Raw genomic sequence first — 18,725 nt, forward strand, 5'->3', positions numbered from 1 at the left:
TGAGCATGGCTCAGAGTGGACAGAACTCAGAGTAAATAGGGCACAGAGTGAGCATGATTCAGAGTGAAAAGGGCTCAGAGTGAACAGGACTCAGAGTGAACAGGACTCAGAGTAAGCACAGTTCAAAGTGAACAGGACTAAGAGTGAACAGGGCTGAGAGTGAACAGGGCGCAGAATGAACAGGGCTCAGAGTGAACAGGGCACAGAGTGAGCAAGCTCAAAGTGAACAGGACTCAGAGTGAACTGATTCATGGTGAACAGGGCTCAGGCTGAACAGGGCTTAGAGTGAACAGGGCTTAGAGTGAACAGAGCTCAGAGTAAAGAGGACGCAGAGTGAACCGGATTCAGAGTGAACAGGGCTCAGAGTGAATAGGGCTTAGAGTGAACAGATCTCAGAGTAACCAGGTCTCAGAGTGAAGAGGGCTCAGAGTGAGCAGGGCACAGAGTGAGCATGACTCAGAGTGAAAAGGGCTCAGAGTTAACAGGACTCAGAATGAACAGGACTCAGAGTAAGCATGGTTCAGAATGCACAAGGCTCAGAGTGAACAAGCTCAAAGTGAAAAGGACTCAGAGTGAACAGGGCTCAGAGTGAACAGGGCTCAGTGTGTGAAAGGCTCAGAGCGAACAGGACTCAGAGTAAGGACGGTTCAGAGTGAGCAGAGCTCTGAGTGAACAGGTCTCAGAGTAAACAGGACTCAGAGTGAACAGGATTCAGAGTAAACACGGCTGCGAGTGAAAAGGGCACTGAGTAAACAAGCTCAGAATGATGCGGACGCAGAGTGAACCGGATTCAGAGTGAATAGGGCTCAGAGTGAACAGGGCTTAGAGTGAACAGATCTCAGAGTAACGAGGTCTCAGAGTGAAGAGGGCTCAGAGTGAGCAGGGCTCAGAATGAACAGAGCTCTGAACGAACGGGGCTCAGAGTGAACAGGGCTCAGATGCACAGTCTTCAGCTTGAACAGGACTCAGACTGAGCACGGCTCAGAGTGATCAGAGCTCAGAGTGAACAGAGCTCAGAGAAAACAGAGCTCAGAGTGAAAAGGGCTCAGAGTGAACAGGACTCAGAATGAACAGGACTCAGAGTAAGCATGGTTCAGAATGCACAAGGCTCAAAGTGAACAAGCTCAGAGTGAAGAGGACTCAGAGTGAACCGGATTCAGAGTGAACAGAGCTCAGCTTGAACAGAGCTCAGAGTTAACAGGGCTCAGAGTGAACAGGGCTCAGAATGAGAAAGGCTCAGAGTGAACAGGACTCAGAGTAAGCATGGTTCAGAGTGAGCAGGGCTCAGATCGAACAGAGCTCAGAGTGAACACGGATCAGAGTGAACATTGCTCAGTGTGAGTCCGACTCAGGGTGAACGGGGCTCAGAGTGAACAGTGCTCAAAATGAACAGGACTCACAGTTTGCACGACTCAGATTGAAAAGGGCTCAGAGTGAACAGGTGTCAAACTGAACAGGACTCAGAGTGAACAGTGCTCAGGTTGAACAGTGTTCAGTTTGAACATGGCTCAGAGTGAAAAGGGCTCAGAGTGAACAGGGCTTAAAGTGAACAGGACTCAGAGTGAACAGGGCTCAGAATGAGCACGATTCAGAGTGAACAGGGCTCTGAGTGCACAGAACTCAGAGTGAGCACCACTCAGAGTGAGAATGACTCAGAGTGAACAGAGCTCAGAGTGAATAGTGCTCCCACTGAACAGAACTCAGAGTGATCATGACTCAGAGTGAGCACGACTCAGAGTGAACAGTGCTTAGTGTGAACAGGGCTCAGAGTGAACAGGACTCAGAGTGAACAGGACTCAGAGTGAACAGGGCTCAGACTGAGCACGATTCAGAGTGAAAAGCGCTCTGAGTGTACAGAACTCAAAGTGAGCATGACTCAGAGTGAGCATGACTCAGAGTGATAAGGGCTCAGACTGAACAGAGCTCAGAGTGAAGCGGATGCAGAGTGAACCGGATTCAGAGGGAACAGGGCTCAAAGTGAACAGGACTCAGAGTGAACCGATTCATGGTGAACAGGGCTCAGGGTGAACAGGGCTTGGAGTGAACAGGGCTTAGAGTGAACAGAGCTCAGAATGATGCGGACGCAGAGTGAACCGGATTCAGAGTGAACAGGGCTCAGAGTGAACAGGGCTTAGAGTGAACAGATCTCAGAGTAACGAGGTCTCAGAGTGAAGAGGGCTCAGAGTGCGCAGCACTCAGAATGAACAGAGCTCTGAATGAACGGGGCTCAGAGTGAACAGGGCTCAGATGCATAGGCTTCAGCTTGAACAGGACTCAGACTGAGCACGGCTCAGAGTGATCAGAGCTCAGAGTGAACAGGGCACAGAGTGAGCATGACTCAGAGTGAAAAAGGCTCAGAGTGAACAGGACTCAGAATGAACAGGACTCAGAGTAAGCATGGTTCAGAATGCACAGGGCTCAAAGTGAACAAGCTCAGAGTGAAAAGGACTCAGAGTGAACCGGATTCAGTGTGAACAGAGCTCAGGTTGAACAGAGCTCAGAGTTAACAGGGCTCAGAGTGAACAGGGCTCAGAATGAGAAAGGCTCAGAGTGAACAGGACTCAGAGTAAGCATGGTTCAGAGTGAGCAGGGCTCAGATCGAACAGAGCTCAGAGTGAACACGGATCAGAGTGAACATTGCTCAGTGTGAGTCCGACTCAGGGTGAACGGGGCTCAGAGTGAACAGTGCTCAAAATGAACAGGACTCACAGTTTGCACGACTCAGATTGAAAAGGGCTCAGAGTGAACAGGTGTCAAACTGAACAGGACTCAGAGTGAACAGTGCTCAGGTTGAACAGTGTTCAGTTTGAAAATGGCTCAGAGTGAAAAGGGCTCAGAGTGAACAGGGCTTAAAGTGAACAGGACTCAGAGTGAACAGGGCTCAGAATGAGCACGATTCAGAGTGAACAGGGCTCTGAGTGCACAGAACTCAGAGTGAGCACCACTCAGAGTGAGAATGACTCAGAGTGAACAGAGCTCAGAGTGAATAGTGCTCCCACTGAACAGAACTCAGAGTGATCATGACTCAGAGTGAGCACGACTCAGAGTGAACAGTGCTTAGTGTGAACAGGGCTCAGAGTGAAGAGGACTCAGAGTGAACAGGACTCAGAGTGAACAGGGCTCAGAGTAAGCACGATTCAGAGTGAAAAGCGCTCTGAGTGTACAGAACTCAAAGTGAGCATGACTCAGAGTGAGCATGACTCAGAGTGAACAGGGCTCAGAGTGAATAGGGCTCAGAGTAAGCACGACTCAGAGAACAAGTGCTTAGTGTGAACAAAGCTCAGAGTGAGCATGACTCAGAGTGAACAGGGCTCAGAGTGAACAGGGCTCAGATTGAACAGGGCTTAGAGTGAACTGAGCTCACAGCGATCAGGACTCAGAGTGAACAGAGTTCAGAGTGAACAGGGCTCAGAATGAGCATGACTCAGAATGAGCATGACTCAGAGTGAACAGGGCTCAGAGTGAAAAGGTCTCAAAGTGAACAGGGCTCAGAGTGAACAGAGCTCAGAGTGAACAGGTTTCAGAGTGAATAGGGCTCAACGTGCATCATGCAGAGGGTAATTTGTCCTTGTGTTAAAATGCTCAATGCATTCATAACAAGAACAGGAAAAGAGGATACTCTGTTATCGACATGTCAAAATTCCACATGGGCTGTTACATTTTTCCCTTGTCCAGACTAATCATCATAGCTTCCTTTGTGTTGCTGTTATTAAATTAGAACCGTGGTAAGCACACTCAGGTTCTGCTAATTACATATTCCACAGTTACCAGGCTCTGAGGCCATTGTTGTAGCAGAGAGAAGCATGAAGATAAAGATCTCATTGGAGCCATCGAGCTGCGTTAGGTTGGCTCACTTGTGGAACTGAACAACTACCTCTACGTCTGTGAGCCCCAGTACCAAAAATGGGTTGTTTTTTCTGCCTGAAAGTTAAAATCTACCCGAGTGCCATTGTTTATCAGTATATGCAATACCATTATATATGGAAAGATGACAGCTCGCCTAAAAAGGAGAAGCAGTGGCATTAAAGCACTGTGAGGTGCAGATAAATAGAACCTTTTCGACCAAACATATCTGGTGGATTGATATTCTGGAAATATGTGATCACACAAGCTGAAAATTCTTCTTTGCCTGAACTTACCTTGTGAAATCGTTAGAAATCAGCATTAAAATGAAAATAACAATATCAGAGAAAGTAATATCACTGATTTACAACTCATTCAAAACAAAGGCAAAAAGGTTAAGGCAATTTGTTTTATATTTTGCCTTTTCTGTTGATTCAGGAGATAACTATCAGGCTTTGGAAATTAAACGTTTGTATTTTTTGTTTGTGTCAAATGCTTCCAAGTTACAGGGCAGCATCACAGTTTCACATGAATGCCCAAAGCAGTAACAACCTCAGATGTTAGAAGTTGGAAGAGTTTCCAAATTCGCAGATGCATTCTGCGAGCTCCTTTTTAACACACGTCAAGTCATCGTTAAACAAAAATGTGGGCACTGAAGGCAGAAAGCTCCATAAGAGGGTGGTGCAGGCTCCATAGTGGTAGATGGCAGGGACAGTCAATTCCACACTCACCAACCTACATAGTTCCAGAAAAAATTCAGTGATCTCACAAGGTTAACTGAGGTAAGTCTGGATACTGTTGCCAACACTTTATTTGAAATGACACTGCCAACTCACATTGCCTACCACAGGGGTTACGGCTAGTCTTCAAGGGTGCATGAATTAAAGAAGCACTGCACCTCTGCATCTCATAGGCATGGGGGAGGTCACCTGTGTAATTCAAGTGCCCTTAATAGTCTCTTCATTTCCTTTCAAATGGAAAAAAGTCACCTTTTGCAGTTGTTGGAGGCAAAGCTTGGAGAAATCAATATCAAACTGCCATTAATAAATCCAGTAGGGAATTCAGGAGAAATGACTTTACCCAGAGAGGGGGGAAAAGTGGAAGTCTCTACCGCAAGACGTAGTTGAGATGAACACTGTAGATGCATTTAAGAGGAAGCTAGATAACCACATGGGAGAGAAAGAGTTATCAGGTAATGCTGATAGGATTAAATAAGGAGGAGTGGAGGGGATGGGAACTCATGTACAGCATAAACACCAGAATGGAGCAAAAAGGATGGGCGGGATCGTCCCAGATTTGCACTAAGTGCAGTAGTGGGCAGGTAAAATGACATTTTACCCATCAGCTGCAATGCCTGCTTTTCATGCCATTTTGTCCCATACCCACTGCATTACTTATGTATTCCTGGGAAACATGCTGTTTCCATGGCAGACAGGCTCTCATTTGCCCGACATACCATCATCACATCTCTTCATCACACTGGGCACCATATGTAAAGTCCATCTCAGTGCTTCCAGCCCACGACTGCTGCATGGAAGATGTCTACAAAAGGCAAAAAGTCTGCAGCCCCCAGGTTTAGCGACACATCACTGGACCACATTTTGGATGCTGTGGAGGCCCGCCGTGACGTCCTCTATCCTCACTCTGGCTGCAGGATGGGCAGCAGCATGACCAACCCAGCTTGGGAGGCAGTGGCAGCACTGTGGTCAACACCAAATCCCTTCAGAGGAGGAGTACCCTGTTTATATTCTCTCCATCTCTATTCATGCAGGACAAGCTGGAACACAACAAGAGGGAGAGGTCACAGACTGGTGGAAGAATGCCTGAAATCAAGGTCCTCAGAGACTTTGAAAACAGAGCCATCCTGCCTGCCGGCGAGGATCTGGACCGGTTCTGTGCTGACGGTGAAGTCGGCGGAGCTCTACCAAGTGAGGATCCAGCAGTGCAATATCCATCAGATTGTGATGGGTCATGCTTCACAGACCACTTCCTTGTACTGATTATCTCTCCTTGCTCCTGCAGGCACATCTGGGAAACAGCCAACAGAGTCCACAACCCAGAGCCTCCAGTCAAGCCCCAAAGAAGCCTCTGAAAAAGAATCTGAAGTCTTCATCCTTGAAGTCCCGTCACAGCGCTCATCCACACCCTCCACCTACACAGACCTCGGTGGGAGCTAGCTTTACAGTAGCCTCAGGATCACAATCTGGTGAGAACATTGCACTGTCTGATCCACAGCAGGCGGCGGCAGGGACTTCCCAGGTGCCTGGCACTCGGAGGACTGCTGGAGGCCAGAAATTTGCTGAGACCAGGTCAGATGAGGACCCTCTGGACTCGATCATGACATAGTTGCTGGAACTGCAAAGGCAAGTTCGGGAATACCAAGGAGGGATGTCCACTGCACTGCTCAGATTGCAAGGCATGATGGGGGAGTCCATCCACCTTCAGGCTGAGGCGATAGGGCCAACATGCCAACCGACCAACGGCAACACTGTCAGGATGGCGGCCACCATGGAGGCCTTGGTCCAGAATGTCGCTCCTGCACTGCTACATGGGCTCAACTCCATCACTGATGCCCTAGTTGGCCTCCAACAGTGTATATGCAAGAGGGGTGTGGGGCAGCTCGATCTCACTGCAGCTATCCCTACTCCTCAAGGAGTCAGCAAGGAGCCTTTGGGCATCCAAAGGGAGGAGGATTAGCAAGTGTTCCCCCCCCCCAGCCCCCTCCCCTCCGGTCCATTCATCCAGGTGACTCAGGGGTGTCTGGCCCATCCGAATCTCTTCTTCCTGTGACCTCAGCAACTCCATTTCCCCAGGCCAAGTAGGGTGCCACTGCCACTCAGCAGGATCCCAAAAGCAGGCCAGGGCCCTCCAAGTCTCGGCCCTCCAGAAGACACCCGCCAAAGTCATCACAGACAGGGTGTCACAGCCAGCAGGCTGCCTCCACCTCCGCTGTGGATGTCCAGATAGCACCAAGATGTAGTGCCAGCATTAGGAAAGTTAAGACCATAAGATGTAGGAGCAGAAGTAGGCATTCAGCCCATCAAGTTTACTCTGCCATTCAATGAGATCATGGCTGGTCTGATAATCCTCAACTCTACTTTCCTGCCTTGTACCCATAACCCTTGATTCCCTTCCTGATTAAAAATCCGTTTACCTCAGCCTTGAATATACTTAATAACCCAGCCTCTACAGCCCTCTGTGGTAAAGAACTCCACAGATTGACTATCCTCTGAGAGAAGAAATTCCTCCTCATCTCTGTATTAAATCGGTGGCCCCCTAACTCTGTGATTGTTGCCCTCTGGTCCTAGACTCTCCCACAAAGGGAAACAACATCTCAGCATCTATCCTGTCAAGCCCCCTAAGAATCTTACATGTTTCAATAAAGTCACCTCTCATTCTTCTAAACTCCAATGAGTACAGGCCCAACATTCTAAACCTCTCCTCATAAGAAAAGCCCTCCATACCCGAGATCAACCTAGCAAACCTTCTCTGGACTGCCTCCAATGCCAATATATCTTTCCTTAGATAAGGGGACCAAAACTGTTCAGAGTTTTCTAGGTGTGGCCTAACTAGTGCCTTGTGTAGTTTTAGCAAGGCTTCCCTATTTTTATACTCCATTCCTTTTGAAATAAAGACCAACATCCCATTTGCCTTCCCTATTACCTGCTGAACTTGTATGCTAGCTTTTTGCGATTCATGCACGAGGGCACCCAAACCCCTCTGTACTGTAGCTTTCTGCAGTCTTTCTCCATTTAAATAATACTCAGCTCCTCTATTCTTCCTGCCAAAATGCTTAACCTTACATTTTCCCACATTATATTCCATCTGCCAAGTTTTTGCCCACCCACTTAACCTGTCTATATCCCTCTGTAGACTTTTTGTGTCATCCTCACCACTTGTCTTCCCACCTATTGTGTGACATCCGCAAACTTAACGATAGTACCTCACTTCCCTCATCCAAGTCATTAATATATATTATAAATAATTGAGGCCCCAGCACTGATCCCTGTGGCACTCCATTAGTTACGGGTTGCCATCTTGAAAATGCCCCCCTTATCCCAACTCTCTGTCTTCTATTAGTTAGCCAATCCTGTATTCATGTTAATATATTACCCCCAACACCATGGGCTCTTATTTTATTAAGTAGCCTTATGTGCGGTGTCTTATCAAACACCTTTTGGAAATCCAAATATATTGCTTCCCCTTTATCTACCCTGCTTGTTACCTCTTCAAAGAATTCTAATAAATTTTTCAGGCATGACTTCCCCTATATGAAGCCATGCTGACTCTGCTTGATTATAGTATGCATTTCTAAATGCTCTGCTATTACATCTTTTATAACACACTCGAACATTTTCCCAATGATGGATGTTAAGCTAACTGGCCTACAGTTACCTGATTTTTGTCTCCCTCCCTTTTTGAATAAGGATGTTACATTGGCAATTTTCCAATCTTCTGGGACTTTTCCAGAATCCAAGCATTCTTGGACAATTACTACCAGTGCATCCACTATCTCTGTTGTTACTTCCTTTAATATCCTAGGATGCAACTCATCAGACCCAGGGGACTTATTGGCCTTTAGCCTCGTTAGTTTGCTGAGTACTTTTGCTCTAGTGATAGTTATTGTATTTATTTCCATTTCCCCCCCCACCCACCACCACCCCCCCTTCCCCTGCACCCCTAACTGACTTTTGTCCCTTGATTATTTAGTATTTTTGGTATGCTTTTAGTGTCTTCTACCATGAAGACTGAGGCAAAGTATTTATTCAACTCCTCTGCCATTTCCTGGTTCCCCATAATTATTTCCCCAGCCTCATTTTCCAAGGGGCCTATGTTCACTTTGGCCTCTCTCTTCTTTTTTTTTATATCTTTAAAGAAGCTCTTACTGTCCATTTTTATATTACTTGCTAGTTTACCATCAAAGTTTATTTTCTACCTATTTATTATATCTTTTGGTCATCTTTTGTTGGTTTTTATAACTTTGCCAATCCTTTGGCTTACCACTAATCTTTTCCACGTTGCATGTTTTTTCTTTCAATTTGATACTATCCTTAACTTCCTTGGTTAACCATGTTTGGTTTATCCCCTTCCTATAAACCTTCTTTCTCACTGGGATATATCTTTGTCGTGAGTCATAAACTATTTTCTTAAATGTTTGCCATTGTTCATCAACTGTCTTTTCTGCTAAACTCCTTTCCCAGTCCACTCCAGTCAACTCTGCCTCATTCCTTTGTAACTACCCTTATTTAAGTTTAGCACAGTTGTTTCTGACCCAAGTTTCTCACTCTCAAACTGAATGGTAAATTATACCATGCTAAGGAGATCTAGCTGCACAGCCTGGACACAGGTGTTAATCACCTGTACATACAGTTCACCATTGTCAATAAACTCCCAAGAATGTCTCCCTGACTATGGCTCCTTGTTCTTATGAGCAGTATTCTTGTCACTCACATGTGAAATCTTTCTGCACAAGATAAAGGCAGGTATCTCAGTCCAGGGCCTCTTCCCTGTGCTTTGTGCAGCCTTCAGACCAAAGTGATGGTCAGCTTCAGACTCCTTGGACACATTACTGATGCCTGCACCTCGACGGTGCTTGTCATTGCTGCCAGAATGTAGTGGGCAAGCGTCACAGATTTCCGTCATTCTCTCTGTGTGCTCTCAGCACCTTTAAGTTGGGGCTGGTCCCCATCTCTTTAGCATCTGTGACCACTAACGCTGTGCTCCTGAAGGGTTCAGGTGCTTGTAAAGTTTCATGGCTGCGTCTCTATGATATGATCCTGATCACAGAGCACAAGCGAGCTGCCCTCAGCCAGACAGGAGTCAGACATTCTCAGAGGCTATGTGAAGATCTATGGCGTGTCATCACTGCATGTCATCATTTTCCTCCTGCAATAGAGTGACTATTAGGGCCTCCATGGCATCTCCCTGATAGGAGAATCATTACAGAGGTTGTTCGCGTTGCCATAAGCCAGACTGGAGCCAAATGTTCATAGATCCAATGTGAGGATCTATGGGGTCACCTCACTGCATGTCGTCATCATCCTCCACAAATCTAGCAGCTATGAGGGCCTCCTGAGCACGCCTGCCTCGTCTGGCCAGTGTGATGAGAGCCTCATCCCCATCATCACCGCCCTTGAGGACATCCTCACCTCATCCCCATCGGCATCCTGCTCATCCGAGGAGACCTTCGGCTCTTCCATCTCCTCCTCTGCCAGCTCCTCTCCCCGTTGCAGTGCCAGGTTGTAAAGAGCGCAGCAGTTGACAACAATGTGTGACACCCTCTGTGGACTATATTGCAGGGCTCCGCCAGACCGATCCAGGCACCAGAACCTCATTTTCAGCATCCCAATGGTCTGTTCCGCCAAGTTACAAGTTACAGCCTGAGCCTCATTATACCTTCGCTCTGCTGCAGTCTGAGACCGCCACACAGGTGTCATCAGCCACATCCTCTGTGGATAGCCTTTGTCCCCAAGGAGACATTTCTGCTGCTTCTGTGGACCCTGGAAGACATCCGGGGTCTGTAACTGACTGAGAATGTAGGAATCGTGCATACTCTCTGGAAATATGCGCACACCTGCAGGATGCATTTCTGGTGGTCGCACACCAGCTGCACATTCAGCAAATGGAATCCCTTGCAGCTAATGTAGTTAACTGTGTGTTGTGACAGAAAGCTGAGCACCACATGAGTGCAATCAATGGCACCCTGTGCCTGTGAGAAACCTGAAATCTGGGCGAATCCAATCACTCTTGCTGTCCTGGTCCCAGGAGAAATGAACGAAGTTGTGTGCCCTTGCAAAGATGGCATTCATGACCTCATGGATGTATTTCTGGGTGGAGGTTTGTGATATCCCACAGAGGTCACCTGTAGGGCCCTGAAAGGAGCCACTGTCATAGAAATTGAGTGCTGCAGTCACTTTCACGGCCACTGGCAGTGGATGCCCTCCATGTCCAACTGGTACCAAATCCTGCAGGAGGTGGCAAATGCGACCAACCAGTTCCCTGGACATGTGCAGCCTTCTGCGACACTGGTTCTCAGTTATCTGCAGGAATGAATGGTGGCGTCTATAGACCCTGGGTGTTGTTAAGCACTAACAAGCCACAGCTCGCTATGGCCCTTTGGTGGAGTGTGGAGGAGCCCCAGCGAGCCCTTCTTTCAGAGGGTGCTGCTCCTCCCTGTGCACAGCCAGGCACTTCTGTCGCTCTCTCCTTGTCGTCTCTGCTCTCTGTACACCACAAGGCATACAGCTGTTCACCAGGCGCCATGATTCTGGTGCACTCCTCCTGCAGGATGAAAGAGAGAAACACTTGGATTAGCAGGGGTGCACCAGAACCTGTCCTGGTTAAGTGTGAAGACCCCTTAACACATTGTGAAGAGTGCTGGCCACCACTTGGATGACCAGAGTTTAGTGCGCTGCATGGCTGCCCAAAACCCCACCCTCCTCCGCCCTACTCTGCCTGACCGATTGGTGGCAGCTTCGCCCACTGTACTGCATACTGTGCTCTCAGTTCAGGCACAGGCATTCTCCTAACTCACACTGCAAGGCTGCGCTGTTAGCTTGAACCATGGGGGAGACTGGTCCAAACCAGGACGATGACATTGCAAGGGGCTGTGAGCGCCTCCACCAGTGACTGCACCATGTCCAGCTTTAGCAAGGAGATTGTATCCAACTGTTCTGTAGTCCACTAAAATGCTCATTATTTTGCAGTCTGTGCCCAAAGGGTGAAAAGCTCTGGAGCACTTGGTGGCACTGTTAAGCCTCTGTGTTGCTTGAGTGGGCAGAGAAGCTACAAGCCCGACTCCAACCATATCAATGTGGCTGCGGCTGAACTGTCTCAGTTGCAGAGGAATGGTCACTTTATATAAGGTGTCTCTATTGCATGGCCGCTTCCCTTGCCCATCCTACCCCTCACCCTGAATGCTTGTGTGCTACATTCAACCGCAGGGCAAACCTAACATCCACACCCCCACCAATGCGCCTCAAACTTGAAGTCCAACAGGCGGCCCTGGCGAGCGCTGCACAACGTTACTGTGCACTCAGCTCTGAGTTCTCCTCAAAGTGCAGCCTGCCAAGTGCACACCTTTTATATGCTGTTGTGACACATGTCAGCGTGCTTTCCCACCAACGTGTGCGGACAACCCAGCAAATGGGGGAGACGATTCCAGCGGGCTGACCTGAAAATGATATGCTGATGTATTACAATAATGTGCCCTATGTCCGATGATGGGAAACACGACCCATTATTGGTGGGCTGAGCGGACAATCACAAATTGGCTTCATGCCATCATGAAACAATCGTGCCATATTGTCCACTCACACCACTGAACACGCATGACACCGGTGGACACAGAAAATCCTGGCCACTGGTTCTGTGCTATACATTTTGGTAGTTCTACATGAAACCACGAGAGCCAAAGAAATAAAATGGTGAAAGACCAGTGAAGCTGCAAACCCTGAGTGCACATCAAGAGGAGGGAGTGTACATCCTGGGCAAGCAGGTGAGGTGGCAATGGAAGGTTAATAAAAACTGGAAAATGCTGATCAGAAGTAGTCTCAGCATTTTGAAATTTCTCAAAGTATTGCAAAACCCTTATGCTCAGCACTATGTCTTCAAGGGCAAAATGTCACAGGGAGTAGCAAAGCAAACTTCTACATGGTTCATATCATAGGGAGTGCCACGCAGGAAGAGTCAGCCACAATGATGAGCCACTTCCACTGGGGAATTAATGCCAGAACCACAGTCTCAACTGCTCTCACTTCCCCATCAACTCCAGCATAGCATTTTACAAACACCAGCACAGAGGCATCCATTTGGATGGAAGTAGCTACTGAATCTGAACTCTGTCATTGGGATAAACACTAGGAGCAGGATTTTCCCTGCGGGTTTCCAAAAGCTGCTATCCAATTCAAATGGGAGTCAAAAGCCTGCACTGTGTGGGGAACATTCAGTCATGTGATTCTCCTGAATTGGCCAATAAGTGACCAGAGGGGATGCTTGCCATCCAATTTAGGACAGTGGACAGTCTCTCAAAGTAGGAGGGCCAATAGGAGGTCCTCCAGCACTGAAGAAGCAGAAGCTGCCCTTGGTAAGTGGGGGTGATGACATTCCAAGATGGAGGTGCCCTCTCTCTGGTTTTTTGAAATTTCAAGTAAAAAAAAGCCCTAGCAGCTATGTTGGGGAGGGCGGGGGAATGCTCGTCCACAGGACGGCCTGCAACTGCAGCTAAAGCCAGGCAGGCAGGGAGAGTCTCTAAGCCTGCGTGTAGCACTAGCACCTTGGTCTGTTGCTAGAAGGCCACCTCCAAACAGTTACACTGTTCACCAGCAACAGGCCTTAATAGGCCATTAATTCGGTCAATATGGCAACCTGGGACACTGCTATTCTACATGGAGGGTGTGGAAAGAATCATTCTGTACTCAGCAGCCTAGGGGCTTTGTCTTCAAAAGAGCTAGCAAGAATTCATCTTATGCAGTGGCAGATGAAATGATTTCCACAAATATGGTTGCAATGATGTACATAAGTGGGAAGAATCTACCGCTCACATTGCAAAATAGCATGGAGTTTTTCCACAATCTTCAGAACATGTCAGAAACTGTCAAAAGCCTGGGAGATTTCTGCCTCATCAAGATGACAAGAACAGCCTCTAAGGGCATTGATAGTTGCTGAAGTGGCAGCGAACAGTGTCGTTGTGACTATTTTGAACTGGGATTCTTTCATAAAGCTTTGAAAGACCAAGGCTGGAAGTATTTATTCTGTACTGACACTGATCAGTGTGGCTCTGAGCGTGTGCTCAACACCAGTGGTCTGCAAGGTCTGGGTGCAAAGGTCACTATTTGTTCAGTAGAACCTGCTGTCTTAAGGCTTCTCTACAAAGAGAAAGCTTCAAACATGGGGCCAGCAATCTCTTCACTGCAACAGTGAACCTTCCTTCCTACTGTTAGATGCAAGATCTGTTCAAGGTGCATTCCTGTGCTGGGTGAGCACTGGGACTTTCAAAATGGCCTGAACCCATAAATAAAGGGCATCAGGGATGTGAAACCTGATATTGGGCCTGTGTGATCTAACATCAGCTGTGTCTCTGACACTGTAGTGCATGATCTGTTGTCAGGGCTACATTAGCCTGGTGTCAGATCCTTCAGTGTCCGTGCTGTCATTGTAGAGCGCAGCAGTAATGTGGGCTGAGTTGAGGACTGCTAGTGAGGTCAGAAATGGCAGCTGTTAGCAGGATTGGGTGATGCTTTACCTGAAGGACAATAAAGTACAGAGATCCCAGATAGTAAACAAGAGGTAGGATCATTTACAAACAGTGCAGCGTTTTCCTTACATTTAGGTAAGTAAGCTGCATTTCCAAATTTTTAATGCTTTTCAACTGTGTTCGCCTATTTGTTAGCTGGCTGGGGAGTATGAATCTGACTATGGGTGCAAGGTGAAACTTTACACATTTGTGTTGCTAGTTTTAATAAAAGAAACAAAACTGAAGAGTTGGATCATCTGCTTTACTGTTGTCCTCTTCTCCTATCTCCTCAGATCCTATAGCCAAGTGGTCAAGCAGGCTATTCCTTCCCAAGTACATGCCAGGACTGACCCCTGCCAAGTTGGCTGCTAACATGTGTGGTGCAGATTCTCTTTCCCCAACAGGGACTGACTCCCATTACTCTAATGTCTACATGGCATGATATGGAATTCCCCATTTGTGAGGCATTAACTGAGGCAAGCAGCATGGAAAGAAATAGTTCCCTTGTACTTTTTCTTAATGTGCTGCAGCGAAGAGATAATTCTGTCACAACTGAGCCTCTGTGTTAATGAATCTCCCACCAGGGAGATTTTTTGCATGAATTGAAAGCATTACTCACTATCAGAAGCTGTTTATTAGCAAATAGTTCAACAGGAGTCTGCTTTCAATTAACGAAATGGCTGCTGATTACCACTGAATGGTATTCTTACACCCATCAGTGGTAAGTGTCACATTGGTCTGACTAAACCATCAATTTGATCAGTGTCCTTTGGAGAAAACTTTCACAGGTTAATCCCCCTGCTGTAGTTGTCTGATCAGAAACCATTTTGTCAAGTACTCTTTTGTTGCATATCCCAGTCATAAGAGGATTTATTTATAACTTAGATAAAAACAAAAAAACTGCGGATGCTGGAAATCCAAAACAAAAACAGAATTACCTGGAAAAACTCAGCAGGTCTGGCAGCATCGGCGGAGAAGAAAAGAGTTGACGTTTCGAGTCCTCATGACCCTTCGACAGAACTTCGACAGAAGTTCTGTCGAAGGGTCATGAGGACTCGAAACGTCAACTCTTTTCTTCTCCGCCGATGCTGCCAGACCTGCTGAGTTTTTCCAGGTAATTCTGTTTTTATTTATAACTTACTGCCCTTTGATCATCAATGTGCATAGAGTAATTACATTCTCAAGTGTGCTTATATAGTCACTTGCTTGGTCAGCTGCCTTTGTGTTGGACTGTGGTAAGTCTGTTCATTCACCATCAGAATACATGTCATCCCCCAACAGGCACTTCAAAAAGATCCAAGGATAATACAATATTTTCTCCATTGGATTCAGGTCATATTGATGGTTCAGTCACTTTTATTGCAGTTTAACAATTTTTTATCAAACAATGTGTAATTCACAGAACCCATGGGGGTGCAAAGTTTTATTACCTTGCAACTCAAGAATTATAGCTTCCTTTGGGATACGTGAGCACGATGGTATTATTCAATCTACATTTGGCATTATTTTGATTTTCATTGAAAGGTATTTATATTTTCATACTCCTTGAAAAATCACAATATTCTATTAGTGCTGGAGTTATACAAAGCTAGCCATTTAAACTGTACATGATCTCCTGTGAAGTAAATACAGCTAACAAACTTCTACCTTAGACAGAAACATATAATCTACAATCATAGGGTCTTATATCCAGACTGTAGAAACATGCAGTGTTACTCCCATTGCAGTGGATCTTCCTGAGAAAGGGCATTTCTCTTCAAAGTCATTTTGCCTACAGCTGTGGTGCATGAACTATCATGATTTGTGGCATAATGAGATATGTGGCTTGAAGTAATATGAAGATAATTCAAGAACAGTATAGCTTTAGTCCAGAAGCAACACTGAATTGGTCCAATTATTTTTGAGCCTTGGAAAAAGCAGTGTCTAATGATATACAGCATACCAGGAATCACAACACCCACCACATTCTCCTGTCACCCCTCAATGATAGAGATTACCACCTAGCCAAACCAATTTATACAGGTTAAATCTAATGGTCGGCCAGCTTTGAAGACTGAATAATGCATAGAAGTTAAAAACAAAAAACTGCGGATGCATGAAATCCAAAACAAAAACAGAAATACCTGGAAAAACTCAGCAGGTCTGGCAGCATCGGCGGAGAAGAGCAAAGTTGACGTTTCAAGTCCTCATGACGCTTCAACAGAACTAAGTAGTTCTACTTAGTCTACTTGGTTCTGTTGAAGGGTCATGAGGACTCGAAACATCAACTTTGCTCTTCTCCGCCGATGCTGCCAGACCTGCTGAGTTTTTCAATGCCTAGAAGTTCTAAGGTGCCACAAGATTCTCTGATAATCAGTCCACACGGGTTTAAAAAAACATTTTATTATCTTGGTAACTGATAGGATATACAGATGGAAATGGCTTTTTAAAGCTCTTCCTGATGCACTCCTGCCTATGAATGTAAAGGATTTCCCAATAATAATCATGGAGTTCAGATCAATAGTCAAAACTACAAATTCAAGCATCTGAGTGATTTTTGTCTGGAGAGTTCTTTTGTATTACAATCACTCCCTTGAAAACAACAAACAAACTCAAAGTCGGAGGATAAATTCCTTGAAGTGAGGCCCAACCATAGGTTCTTTCTGCATGGGATCATAGATCATAAAATTGACCCTATTGTGTTAAGCTACCTATCACAAGCCATGGTCCATTGGATTAAATTCTGTGAGATGGGTGTTAATGTCTAGGTATTACGATCTTTCTGCAAACAATCTACTTCAGCAATCAGAATGATTAATTTAACAATTTATTTTTTTTAAATCAAGATACGTTAACATTTCTGACACACCTAACATAGGTTACCTGCCTAATTCTTCCAAGACACATTGCTGCTGGCTTATAAACCATATCAGTACAGATCAAGCACATTTTTACTGACTCCCCTTCTATCAGCAGTACAATGCTAGACCCCTAATTCCAAAATAACATTCAAAGGCTTTCAGCAGTAAAACAATCTGATGGTGGTGTTATCATTGCTAATCAGCCTTTTTGCTTTCCTAGCCCCTATCGTCCTTTTTATGACTGCTTGCATCTATCTCTGGGAGCTTCGATGGAATCTAAAGCGAGACAAGAACTGGGAGCTCCCTCTCCCTCCAAGATCCATGGGACTTCCAATTGTCAGTGAAACATTCCACTGGCTCCTGCAGGTATGCCTGCTTTCTCGTTATACTAAGTAATACTTGAAGGATAGGGTAGAAAAATAAACTGTTTGTTGTTTGAGTTAAGTGTTTGTTTCTTTTATTTTCTGTCTTTTTTTATAGTTCAGTCCCTGTCCCAGTTTGTGCCAGTGTTGCTGTTAGCAGTAAGGCCGGGGTGACTTGTATTCTACCTTCACTCGTCCCCTGTGAAGAAAGTCCTAAAAGGGAACAATTCACTGGGAGCTCCCTTTCCACCCAGGATCCATAAAGTCCTGCATTTGAATTCTAACATTGTTGAATCTGGAAAAACATCAGCCCCAAATGCATAATGCTTCACTCACTTGGTACTATGGTGCTGGCTCTCCCTTCCTATAAACGGACAATGTTTGTGAAGTGCATTTGGAAGGTTCTGGGAGACATGATAAGGTGCCATGTAAATGCAAATCTTTCTTATAAGAATTTACATCATGACACAAGTTACGTATAGAACCGGATGCTGAGTCACAGACAAACAATACAGCGTTCAGTGGGGTCATGGATTCTTGTAAATACTGAACTATTTCTTGTTAAGTGCTGTTGCAATCTATGGAAAAATTAAGTAGAAACACACGGTAAATTATACTTTGAGAAGATATATGCTCTAACACATGTTCTCCGGCTGCAGAAAATGAGTGAAACCTAACATTATTCTGATGTTTACAATGTCATCTTCAGAAGATGTAATGATTCAATAAAGCTTTTCTGAATATTTTCCAGTCGCTGGATAACTGTGAAAATAAGTAAAAATGTTTTGGCAGCTCCAGCTGCAACTTCAATTATATTGTCAGTTGTTTAGATTTATTTATTATCCTTCCCTTTTGTCCCTCGTGCTCCCGACTATTCTTTTTATCAACTCTCCCTATGCAACGAATGTTTCCTTCTACATTTGAGCTTCATATTTGAATTAATCTGTCAAAAGCGTCAGAAGTATTTCATAGCTCCCACATAGCAGCCTTATTTTTTAACTCATTTGCAAGAGTGGAGTGCCATCTCCAGATAATCATAGGGAAATTGACCTACCTTCAGACTTCTCAATCTTTCAAATCTCTACAAGATGATCACATCATCAGAGCAAACTCCTTTTCCCCCCTTGTGTTCCCAGAATGGGTGAGGAGTTGGAGAACGTGAATGAGAGAAGTGAAGGGGGGTGGGGGATGGGGGGGAGAGGGGCGGTGGTGGTGGGTGGCAGGGGGGGGTGTTGGGGAAGAAATGATGCTTTGAGCACACTCATGTTAAATACCAAACCTCTGAGTATACTTTGATGCCTCTATATATGCAGATATTTTGTTAGTTTCACTTCAGACTTTACAGTTGTGTCCAGTGTGATGCAGCATCGCAAGACACCTAAATCTACGAATCGGTGTATTTGTCCAGTTTTGTTAGTTCTGTGGAGTACAGATCTGCTACGTTCA

This window comes from Carcharodon carcharias, chromosome 8, assembly GCF_017639515.1.
Source record: "Carcharodon carcharias isolate sCarCar2 chromosome 8, sCarCar2.pri, whole genome shotgun sequence".
Classification (NCBI taxonomy): Eukaryota; Metazoa; Chordata; class Chondrichthyes; order Lamniformes; family Lamnidae; genus Carcharodon; species Carcharodon carcharias.